The sequence below is a fragment of the Pleurodeles waltl genome, chromosome 10, assembly GCF_031143425.1.
Source record: "Pleurodeles waltl isolate 20211129_DDA chromosome 10, aPleWal1.hap1.20221129, whole genome shotgun sequence".
In the NCBI taxonomy this organism is placed as follows: domain Eukaryota; kingdom Metazoa; phylum Chordata; class Amphibia; order Caudata; family Salamandridae; genus Pleurodeles; species Pleurodeles waltl.
Window position 1 is genome coordinate 105,164,015 of NC_090449.1, and position 13,168 is coordinate 105,177,182.

A 13,168-nucleotide genomic window follows, 5' to 3' on the forward strand; every position below is an offset into this window, starting at 1 on the left:
CTCCCCAACTGACCTTTGACTGTTTGCAGGACAGATCTCTGTTGTGTGTGTTGACAAGTAGGACATTGCGTGAGCACTGTTTTTATCAATTCTAAGAGACTGTGCATGCCTCTAATCTCTGCCCACCTGTAAGTGGCTTTCTCTCCTAGATGTCCACATTTTTAGTGCACCGATTTAGCCATCCCCACCAAGTCAGAATCATGTGTTGCCACTTCTGCCTGTGAGATTTTGTCTTTATCGTCTGCAAGGGAATTGAACCATTGTTCTAGTCAATCGGTGGGACAGTGGGCATCTACATGATACACAGTAATGGTGCTTTGCTCTAGTATTTCCTAGATTTCTTGCCACAGCTCTTTGCCCCACACCTCCTTCAAATGTATTTGCCAGTTATGTGCATGCCAGGTGGGAAGCCAAGTGACTAACCCGTTGGCGGTGGACCAAGAATCAGTATAAATGTGACAAGTCTGAGGTAATTCTTGTTTCAGTGCCTGATACACAGCATACAATTCTGCATATTGACTAATCTTTTGTTCTCCTGTTGTGGACAATAACTTCTTGATGATTGGGTTATATGTCATTTGGCGCCCACATACTTGGCTGAACCATCGGTAAACCATACATGCTTCCCATCCCCAGGGGGCAAGGATTCAAATTGCTCACCCCATCTCACTGATGACTCTTTTATCTGTGGCACCTCCTACACCCTCTTATCATCCTGGACAGGGGCCTGTGACACCTGTTCATGTAGAACAGTGGTCCCTGCTGGTCCCACTTGGCCCTATCTTGTATGTACCATTTCCAACGCATTATACTAGCTTTCTGTGCATGTTCGATACAGTGAGTTTTAGGTGAACTCATCACCCACTGAATTATTGGACCTCAGGTCTCAGAATCACATTATAACCCAGGGTCATTCGCTCAGTATCCATTAGAGCCCAGTAACAAGCAAGTAACTGTTTCTCAAAGGGAGTATATCGCCCTCAAGCATCAGGTAGCTTTTTAGTCCAGAAACTCTGGGGCACCCTCGTTCTTCCCTGTTTTGCCACATGCTCCAATTTGCATATTGCCCCTGAACGGTTACATGTAACTCAATGTCTCCTTCCTCTACCGGCCATAACTCTAAAGCCTGTTGAATCGCCTCCTCCTTTACCAATTCAAATGCACACTGCTGCTGTTCTCCCCATTCAAACTCATGTTTTTTTCATGTGACTTTGTACAAAGGGGCCTAAATTTCACCCAAATGAGGGATATGCTGTCTCCAAAAACCAAACAATCCAATGAATCACTGAGTCTCCTGCTTAGTGCATGGAGTGCCAAATTCTAAATAGCCAAAGCCAGGGAGAAACAGGCTTAAATGACGTCCATGTGAAGAAATCCAACAGGAACAGTGGGAACCAGGAGTGATGAAAAATTGCATGAAGGAGAAGGCACCCCATGGAGATCTGACTTTAGAGAGTCCTGGAAATCTTGATGCTTTTCAGTTGATTGATGATGTAGAGGAAGATGAAACTATTAGGGTGGGAAAAAACATAATTAGCATAATGTTGTGGCAGGATAATACTCGCCTCAGTGTCTTTGATAAAGTAACACTTTCCTTCATAAATTACTAGGAAAATCTACATTTTGGCCCTCATTATGACTTTGATGGGCGGTGGGACAGCCAGGCTGGCGGTAGCCTGGCGGTGTCGGCGGCTGGACCATGGTGGCTCCGACCGCCACCATAACCCTGGCGGTCTGGTGACCACCAGGGTCATAATGACCCTCTTTCTGTCAAGACCGGAGGCTCATAATATGCCTCTTTAAAGCATATCAATCACCGCAGAAGAAGTTGTATTAACAGGTTTGCAATAAAAGGTGTGAGAGATTACATAATTAGACCAATCAGCCAATCTCAAAATGTCCTCTATTCGAGAACCTGCCCAAAAAAGCTTTGGAAGCAACGGCACCACGGGAGGAATGAGCTCCAAACATTGAAATATCAATACCTGCAAGGGACATCCCCCATTTGACAAATAAGCCAAAGTGGGGGAGGAAACTGGACTGTGAGGTTTCTTAAAGGAAATAAATAATTGCGTATTAGCGGACGTTCTGAGATGGATAGTTTTTTGTTCATAAGTTTTAAGACAATTTCCCGATTAGGAAAATAAGGGTAAAAAGCAGTGGAAATGTTAGTTTTGGTGGGTCTGCTAATATTGAAAAGGATACCTGTAGGAGTAAAATGACGGGCCGAAATGTCTAAAGCTTTAACATCTGACAGTTGTTTAATCGAAATGAAACACATTGTTAATTTGGCTGAAAGCATTTTGAGAGATAAGGAGGCATTTCCCGGCCAGGAGAGAAACAACTGTGAAACAACATTCACATCCCATATTTCACTATATTTTGGAATAGGAGGATTAGAAAACTTCAATCCCATTAACAGGTAACAAATGAGTTGATGCTCACCAACGGGTTTCCTATCGATATGGGGGTGGATGAATGAGATTGCAGAGTGGTAAAGATTTATAGTTCCGTATGACTTGCCTGAATTAGCTTGAGCAGCTAGAAAATTAGTAATTGAGGTGATATCTGCTGAAAAGGGATTCCAAGATTTTCTCATACACCAGCTAGTGCAAATCGACCAGGATGATTTGTATGCTTTTGTAATTCCTGGAGCCCAAGATTTGTTGATGTACTCTGTAGTTTCTGACAAAATTCCTTGATAAGATTGGGAAGTCCTGGTACTTTCCATGCTGATAGATGTACAGAATTGATGAGGATCAGATTATGAGGAAGACCTTCTGGTTTGAGGAGGAGATCAGGAAAGGAGGGAAGAAGGAATGGAAAATCTATTGAAAGTTCTAGAAGGGGAGGATACCATACCTGAGACTGACAGAAAGGAGCCACCAGGACTAGACTGGCCTTCTATCATTGTACTTGGGAGAGAACCCTATTGATCATTAAGAATGGTGGAAAGGTGTGGTTGGTTGACCGAGAGCAATCCTGCTGAAAAGCATCCATTGCTAAAGCTAGAGGATCTGGTCTTCAGCTGAAGAACTGGGTAAGCTGAGAATTCAAACAGGACGTGTAGAGATCTATCTGTAAAGGTGCCCATGTGTGAAGAGGAATATTGAAAATGGAAGGATGGAGCCACCAGTCGCTGGAGCCAAATGGGTAGCGGGAATATCTATCTGCAACCTAATTCATTTTTCCTGGTAAGTATTCTGCCCGAATAGATATTTTTTGTCAAAGAAAAAACTCCCAGAAGCTTTTTGCTAACTCTGCTAAAGGTTTCAACTTGGTACCCCCTAGGTTATTAATGTACCTTACTGCCAGCAAGAATGGAACACTGGGCTTTGTTTTTGCAAAACTCTTTACCACAAAGGAGCCTTCAAGCATCTCTAAACTGTGGAGACCCTGTACCTCCTTCGACGTCCTGGAAATCTTGATGCTTTTCAGTTGATTGATGATGTAGAGGAAGATGAAACTATTAGGGTGGGAAAAAACATAATTAGCATAATGTTGTGGCAGGATAATCCTCGCCTCAGTGTCTTTAATAAAGTAAGACTTTCCTTCATAAATTACTAGGAAAAACTACATTTTGGGCCTCATTATGACTTTGATGGGCGGCGGGACAGCCAGGCTGCAGGCTGGCGGTAGCCTGGCAGTGTCGGCGTCTGGACCAAGGTGGCTCCGACCGCCACCATAACCCTGACGGTCTGGTGACCACCAGGGTCATAATGACCGTCTTTCTGTCAAGACCGGAGGCTCATAATATGCCTCTTTAAAGCATATCAATCACTGCAGAAGAAGTTGTATTGACAGGTTTGCAATAAAAGGTGCAAGAGATGACATAATTAGACCAATCAGCCAATCTCAAAATGTCCTCTATTCGAGAACCTGCCCAAAAAAGCTTTGGAAGCCACGGCACCACAGGAGGAATGAGCTCCAAACATTTAAATATCAATACCTGCAAGGGACATCCCCCATTTGACGAATAAGCCAAAGTGGGGGAGGAAACTGGACTGTGAGGTTTCTTAAAGGAAATAAATAATTGCGTATTAGCGGACGTTCTGAGATGGATAGTTTTTTGTTCATAAATTTTAAGACAATTTCCCGAATAGGGAAATAAGGGTAAAAAGCAGTGGAAATGTTAGTTTTGGTGCGTCTGCTAATATTGAAAAGGATATCTGTAGGAGTAAAATGACGAGCGGAAAAGTCTAAAGCTTTAACATCTGACAGTTGTTTAATCGAAATCAAACACATTGTTAATTTGGCTGAAAGCATTTTGAGAGATAAGGAGGCATTTCCCGGCCAGGAGAGAAACAGCTGTAAAACAACATTCACATCCCATATTTCACTATATTTTGGAATAGAAGGATTAGAAAACTTTAATCCCGTTAACAGGCAACAAATGAGTTGATGCTCACCAACGGGTTTCCTATCGATATGGGGGTGGATGAATGAGATTGCAGAGCCGTAAAGATTTATAGTTCCGTATGACTTGCCTGAATTAGCTTGAGCAGCTAGAAAATTAGCAATTGAGGTGATATCTGCTGAAAAGGGATTCCAAGATTTTCTCATACACCAGCTAGTCCAAATCGACCAGGGTGATGTGTATGCTTTTGTAATTCCTGGAGCCCAAGATTTGTTGATGTACTCTGTAGTTTCTGACAAAATTCCTTGATAAGATTGGAAAGTCCTGCTACTTTCCATGCTGATAGATGTACAGAATTGACGGGGATCAGATTGTGAGGAAGACCTTCTGGTTTGAGGAGGAGATCAGGAAAGGAGGGAAGAAGGAATGGAAAATCTATTGCAAGTTCTAGAAGGGGAGGATACCATACCTGAGACTGACAGAAAGGAGCCACCAGGACTAGAATGGCCTTCTGTCATTGTACTTGGGAGAGAACCCTATTGATCATTAAGAATGGTGGAAAGGTGTGGTTGGTTGACCGAGAGCAATCCTGCTGAAAAGCATCCATTGCTAAAGCTAGAGGATCTGGTCTTCAGCTGAAGAACTGGGTAAGCTGAGAATTCAAACAGGACGTGTAGAGATCTATTTGTAAAGGTGCCCATGTGTGAAGAGGAATATTGAAAATGGAAGGATGTAGCCACCAGTCGCTGGAGCCAAATGGGAAGCGATAATACTAAACTGCAACCAAATTGATTTCTCCTGGTAAGTATTCTTCCCGAATAGATATTTTTTGTCATAGAAATATCTCCCAGAAGCTTTTTGCTAACTCTGCTAAAGGTTTCAACTTGGTACCCCCTAGGTTATTGATGTACCTTACTGCCAGCATGAATGGAACACTGGGCTTTGTTTTTTGCAAAACTCTTTATGTCACGACTTACGTGCTGCTTTACCCTGGAGGCCGCAGAGTGAGTGGCGTGGATCCTGTTCTTGAATGTTTGGCCTTGGCCCAAGTAGGGGCGACTCTTTCTGGTAGCCACGGTGCTGCAGGCAATGGGTACGCCAAGAGCAGGCCGTGTCCCTCAGAAGTAGTGCCAGGGGGAAAAAAAACATGAAAGGGGAAAAAACCTCCACAAAGATCGGTTCCTGCAACAGGAACAAAAAAGAAGAGGTAACAGCAGGAGCAAATACAGGAAAATATACTGGAACTGATGAGAACCAGCACAGGAATACAAGGAAGCAGGAGCGAAGACACCATCCAAACAGAAAGTGTTGCAGCGCAAGGAGAGAAAGAATCACAGCCCTTAAATACCAACAAACAGGAAACGACCAACAGGAAGTAAAAGGACACCATCTTAGATAGGGAAAAGCACATAGAACAGAATGGACTAGGAACCATAGAGAATAGGGAACAAGGAATGCTGGGAAGAAAAGGGTAACATGGGAAGGGGAAAAAACATAAAGGAAGGCACAACCAGATGTCTAGAGAAAAGAAGAAAAGAAAAGAACAGGTGAGTGGGGGTCAGACCTGCCTAGACACGCGGTGCGCTGAAAAAGAACGAGGCCCCATGCCCACTTTGGGGCCTCTTAAAGTACAGAGCAGACTGAGGGCGCGGTGCGTCTTAGGACCGCGTGCTGCGGCCCGAGCCGAATGTTAGGCTCGTGCCGTGTGCAGTGGCGTGACAGTAGGTCCCCCCCCCCGAAGGCTCAGGTTTGTGCGGAAACAAGCGGTGAAAATGACGAATCAGAAGAGGTGCGTGAACAGAAGATGCATCTTCCCAAGAGCATTCACTGAGAGGGTAACCCTTCCAGTGAATCAAATACTGAAGATGTCTGTGAAAGATACGAGAATCACAAATATCCTGTACCTCATATTCAGGCACATCATCCACTAACACAGGAGGAGGACAGGGAAACTGACGAGAGTAAGGATCAGGTACATAGGGTTTGAGCTGAGAAACATGAAAGACCGGGTGAATCCTCCAGGTACGAGGCAAGTGAAGACGGACAGTGACAGGATTAATCAGCTGAAGGATACGGAAAGGACCATAGTAACGAGGTGTGAACTTATTCTAAGAAAGGCGTAAAGGTAGAAATTTTGACGAAAGACAGACTTTATCCTGAAGGTGATATTCTGGAGCATCCCTCCGTTTCATGTCTGCTATTCTCTTCATGTATCTCTTGGTGTTCAACAAGTTAGAGCGAATCAATCTATGGATCTGTAAAAGTCATCTGGAGAATGAAGTAACAGCAGGAAGAGAAGAGGTAGACTGAGGAGTAGTAGGAAAAGAGGTAGGATGATAGCCATAAGAACAGAAAAAAGGAGTGACCTTGGAGACACTATGGACAGAGTTATTGTAAGAGAATTCAGCGATAGGGAGGGAAGTGTTACAGTTGCTCTGAGTAGAATTACAAAAGCAGCGAAGGTACTGCTCCAATCCTTGGTTGAGACGCTCAGTCTGTCCATTGGTTTGAGGATGTAAACCCGATGATAGTGCTATGTTGATATTCAGTGTCCTACAAAAATGTTTCCAAAACTGGGGGATATACTGAGGTCCCCTGTCAGATACAATGCTGTGTGGAAGTCCATGGAGACGGAAAATATGATGGATAAATATCTGACTTAGTTCTTGGGAATTAGGTAGTTTTTTCAGGGCAGTGAAGTGAGCCATCTTAGTAAAGGAATCTATGGTGACCATGATAACCCGGTTTCCTGCTGATGGAGGTAATGAACACATAAAATCAGTAGGAATTGTGTTTCAGGGAGCCGGTGGAACAGGTAATGGTTGTAGTAATCCTGCAGGTCTGGTGCGGGGAATCTTTACTTGAGCACATATGGGACAGGCCTGAACGTATCTTTCAACTTCCGATTTCCAGGTAGGCCACCAGAAAGATCGCAAGAGTAGTTCTTGTATGGCCTTAATGCTTCTATGACCAGCGACCGGCGAATCATGGCACATTTGTAGTGCCTTTTCTCTGACCCAACGAGCCTGACGACTGTTCTGGCATAAAAAATTACGTAAACATTGTAGATTACGATGGTCTGTTCTCACCTCGAAGGGCTCTTTGGAACCCATGAGAAACTGTCTCCACTCAAGGCAGGCTGTTTTCAGGGCTAACAACTCCCTTTCAAGTACTGAGTAATGCTGTTCCGATGCAGAAAGTACATGGGACAAATAGAACACAGGGTGTTCAAGACCGTCATCTTCTTGTTGTTGGAGTAAGGCAGCTCCGATGGCTCTTTCTGAAGCATCTGTAACAACAATAAATTGTTTGTTGGTATCTGGGTGCCTCAATATCGGTGCTTGAGTGAATGCCTTTTTTAGACTCTGAAAAGCTTGTTCAGCCGCCCTGGTCCAGACAAAGCCTTTCTTTAGATTTTCCTTTTTTAATGTTTGAGTTATGTGGCTGGTTTGTTCTGCAAAGTCTAAGATAAACTGCTGATAAAAATTAGCCAATCCTAGAAAACATTGTGTTTCCTTAATAGAGGAAGGAGAAGGCCAATCTAGGATGGCTTGTATCTTTTCTTGGTCCATAGCTATGCCAGTGGGACTAAGGTGATATCCCAAATATTTGACTTCGGTCTTGTCAAACTCACACTTTTCCGGTTTACAGGACAGTTGATGTTCCCGGAGTCTTTGGAGGACCTGTTTAACGTGAGAGGAATGAAGTTCGGGACGTCTAGAATAAATAAGGATATCGTCTAAATAGATGATGACCGTATGGTTCAAGAGATCAGAGAATACTGAATCCATAAATCTTTGGAAAATGGAGGGGGCATTAGTAAGACCAAAAGGCATAACTCTGTACTCATAATGACCAAATGGGGTCCGGAAAGCAGTTTTCCACTTGTCTCCTTCTTTAATAGGCAAAAGGTGGTAGGCTCCACAAAGATCCAGTTTCGTAAATCGTTGAGCCCCTCTGACTGCCTCTAGTATATCCTTAATGAGGGGCAAAGGATAACGGTCTTTTATAGTTATTTTATTTAGCCCGTGAAAATCCAGGCAGGGATGAAGATCCTTTGTCTTCTTGGATACAAAAAAGAGAGGAGCCCCAGCCGGAGAGGACGATGGTACAATAAGACCGCTATGTAAGTTTTCTTGCAGATATTCCTTTAGTACTTCTCTTTCAGGTTCTGTGAGTGAATACATCCTCCCAAAGGGAACGATAGCTCCGGGTTCCAAAGGAATAGCACAATCGTAATCTCGATGTGGGGGTAACACAGGTCTGGTTGGTTTTTGGAACACATCTTGAAATTCTAGATAGTGATCGGGAACTCCTTGAACTGTATTGATGGAACATCCAGTAATAATTTCAGTAGGCATCAACCTCTTGGGTGACCAATAAGTGTCTGAAGCAAAGCAATTCTCATGACAAAACTGTGAGGACAAGGAAATAGTCCGGGTTTCCCAATTTACATAAGGGTTATGTCTTATGAACCACGGAATTCCCAAAATGATAGTTTGATTGGGGGATGATATTAGATCAAAGGAGATGTGTTCTTGGTGGTTTCCAAATTGTAAACTCAGTGTCATGGTGGTGGTATCAACTGGACCAGAGGATATTAAGGACCCATCCACTGTGTGAACTTGTTCTGGGATTTCTTTGGGTCGTGTTGGTATTTGTTGAGTCGTGGCCCAAGTCTTATCCATATATATGCCACTGGCACCACAATCAAGTAAAGCCAGTGTTCTCTCTTGACGGCCGCCCGGTAAATGTAACGTCACAGGTAACATAAACAAAGTCATGGCATTGTCCTTGAATGAACTGATGGAAGGTATAGCTGATGATCCCGTCCCCTCCCTTCTTACAGAGGACGGGAAGTGGCGTTTCCTGATGGCCTTCGAGGACGAACGGGGCAGGTACAGAGCATGTGGCCAGCAGCACCACAATACAGCACCACAATACAGGCATAATCCTCTCCTATGTCTGTCTTCCCGCTCGCTAACGGAAAGTGGGCCTCGAGTGGTATCCACCTGCATAGGTTCGCCTTCGGTGTCTCTGGCGGGAGGACGAGGTTCCTCGGGACGATGCATAAAGACACGTGAAGTGCTTGGCTGAGAAGATCCTCTACTCTTTCTCTTCTCCATACGTCGCTCTTGAAGACGGTATTCGATGGAAAGAGCCTGATCCATCAGACCACGAAGATCTTCAACTCGGGTGGAGTGTACTAACTCGTCTTTCATTTCTTCTTTAAGTCCTCTACGGAATAAAGTCACCAGAGTTCATTCCACCCAAGTGGTCTCAGCCGCTAGCTGTCGAAAGCGGGTAATATATTGGAGGACATCTTGTGAGCCTTGTTGGATGTCACATAAGGCTTCTTCCGCAGAGGCCTCCAATCCTGGACGACTGAACATCTGTTTGAACCGATTCACGAAGGCGGGATAGTCTGATAATACTGGGTCATTGGAGGATACCATCGGGGTTGCCCAGGCCAAGGCAGGACCGGATAATCCACTGATAAGATATCCCACCTTAGTCTCGTCGTGGGTGAATTGGGTAGGACGGCAGGCGAAATACACAGTTAATGCATCGAGGAACTCTCGCAGCTTAGTTGGTTCACCGGAGAAACGAGGAGTAGAGGTGGACACGGCCGGAACATCCGCACTGCGAAAGGCCAAAGCTTGTCATAAAGCAGCATTCTCATTGCGTAATTGTTGCAGTTCCTAAGCCTGTTGCTGAATGGTTGCCAGAAGAGATTGATCAGGATCTGCAGCAGCCGCCACTGTATCATCCATGATGTTAGACGACGACGGGAGTATTGGGCGCTGCAATCTGTCACGACTTACGTGCTGCTTTACCCTGGAGGCCGCAGAGCGAGTGGCATGGATCCTGTTCTTGAATGCTCGGCCTTGGCCCAAGTAGGGGCGACTCTGGTAGCCACGGTGCTGCAGGCAATGGGTATGCCAAGAGCAGGCCGTGTCCCTCAGAAGTAGTGCCAGAGGGAAAAAAAACCTGAAAGGGGAAAAAACCTCCACAAAGATAGGCTCCTGCAACAGGAACAAAAAAGAAGAGGTAACAGCAGGAGCAAATACAGGAAAATATAAAGGAACCGACGAGAACCAGCACAGGAATACAAGGAAGCAGGAGCGAAGACATCATCCAAAAAGAAAGTGTTGCAGTGCAAGGAGAGAAAGAATCACCGCCCTTAAATACCAACAAACAGCAAACGACCAACAGCAAGTAAAATGACACCATCGTAGATAGGGAAAAGCACATAGAACAGAATGGACTAGTGTTAGAAATTGGGTTTTTGGTTGGCAGTCAGGTTACCCTCTGACCAAGCAAGAACCCTCACTCTAGTCAGGGTAAGTCACACACAATCCAAAATTATCCTGTGCCCACCCTCTGGTAGCTTGGCACGAGCAGTCAGACTTAACTTAGGAGGCAATGTGTAAAGTATTTGTGCAATAAATCATACAATAACACCATATAACACCACAAAAATACACCACATAGTGTTTAGAAAAATATAGAATATTTATCTGGATAATTGCAGGTCAAAACGAATAAAGATGCAAAGTGAAATTGTAGAGATATCACTAAAAAGTTATATAAAGTGTCTTAAGTCTTTAAAAAGCAAACAAAGTCTCTTTCAAACACAAAGTACCTGGTATGGAGTGGAAAATCTCTGCAAAGGGCAGCAGAAGAAGAGATATGTGGAAAAATGGTGTGTGCGTTGATTTGTCCCCAGCACACACGGACTTGCGTCGTTATTTTTCACGCGGGAAAGTCGTGCATCGTTTTCCGGCGCGCGGACAGTCTCTTTCTGTGGGTCGCGGGATAACCAGATGTCCCGGGGTCTGTGCGTGGATTCTCCTGCTTGTTTTATGGCTGCGCGTTGTTCAGCGGGTCTGTGCGTCGAAGTTTCGCTCTCACGGCAGGTGTTGCGTCGATTTCCCCTCTGGAAGTCGGGCGGCGTTGTCCTTGCGAGGCCGTCCGTCGAAGTTCCGGTCGCCCCGAAGGCATCGCGTCGATCAGCATCGGTGTGCGGCAATTTTCTCACCGCGGAGCAAGCTGTGCGTGGAAATTTTCGCCGCACGAAGAGTCCAAATGAAAAAGAGAAGTCTTTTTGGTCCTGAGACTTCAGGGAACAGGAGGCAAGCTCTATCCAAGCCCTTGGAGAGCACTTTTACAGCCAGACAAGAGTTCAGCAAGGCAGCAGGGCAACAGCAAGGCAGCAGTCCTTTGGAGAAAGCAGTCAGGTGAGTCCTTTGGGCAGCCAGGCAGTTCTCCTTGGCAGGATGCAGGTTCTGGTTCAGGTTTCTTCTCCAGCAAGTGTCTGATGAGGTAGGACAGAGGCCCTGTTTTATACCCAAATGTGCCTTTGAAGTGGGGGAGACTTCAAAGAGTGGATAAGAAGTGCACCAGGTCCCCTTTCAGTTCAATCCTGTCTGCCAGGGTCCCAGTAGGGGGGGTGGCAGTCCTTTGTGTGAGAGCAGATCCTCCACCCTCCCAGCCCAGGAAGACCCATTCAAAATTCAGATGTATGCAAGTGAGGCTGAGTACCCTGTGTTTGGGGTGTGTCTGAGTGAATGCACAAGGAGCTGTCAACCAAGCCCAGTCACACGTGGATTGTAAGGCACAGAAAGATTTAAGTGCAAAGAAATGCTCACTTTCTAAAAGTGGCATTTCTAGAATAGTATTATTAAATCTAACTTCACCAGTCAGCAGGATTTGGTATTACCATTCTGGCCATACTAAATATGACCTTCCAACTCCTTTCAGATCAGCAGCTACCACTTCAATACTGTATGAGGGCAAACCCAATGTTAGCCTATGAAGGGAGCAGGTCTCACAGTAGTGCAAAAACGAAATTAGGAGTTTTGCATTACCAGGACATGTAAACTACACAGGTACATGTCCTGCCTTTCACACACACAGCACCCTGCTCTAGGGGTTACCTAGGGCACACATTAGAGTTGACTTATATGTGGAGAAAGGGGAGGTTTAGGCTTGGCAAGTACTTTTAAATGCCAAGTCGAAGTGACAGTGAAACTGCACACACAGGCCCTGCAATGGCAGGCCTGAGACAAGGTAAAAGGGGCTACTTAAGTGGGTGGCACAATCAGTGCTGCAGGCCCACTAGTAGCATTTAATCCACAGGCCCTAGACACATATAGTGCACCTTACCAGGGACTTATAAGTAAATTAAATAGTCCAATCAGGTATGATCCAAGGTTACCATTTTTAAAGGGAGAGAGCATATACACTTTAGCACTGGTCAGCAGTGGTAAAGTGCGCAGAGTCTAAGAGCCAGCAAAAAACAGGTCCAAAAAGTGGAGGGAGGCAGGCAAAAAGTTAGGGGTGACCACCCTAAAGCATGTCAGGTCTAACATGTGTCCCCCCCAGCTGAAAGTGGGGAGAGCTACCCGACCTCCTGGGAGCTCTCATTGCTAAGGCGGAAGTATCTGGAGAGACCCTCAGCGTTGGCGTGGTCAACCCCTGGGCGATGCTCCACCGTAAAGTCCATCCCCTGTAGGGAAATGGACCACCTCACGAGTTTTGGGTTCTCACCCCTCATCTGCATGAGCCACCTGAGGGGCCTGTGGTCTGTCTGAACCCGGAAGTGAGTCCCAAACAGGTAGGGTCTTAGATTCTTCAGTGCCCAGACCACAGCAAATGCTTCTCTCTCAATAGCACTCCACCTTTGTTCCCGTGGTAATAGTCTTCTGCTAATAAAGACTACTGGTTGGTCTGAGCCCTCCTCATTTAGCTGTGCTAGAACAGCCCCTATGACATGCTCTGAAGTGTCTGTCTGCACAATAAACTCCT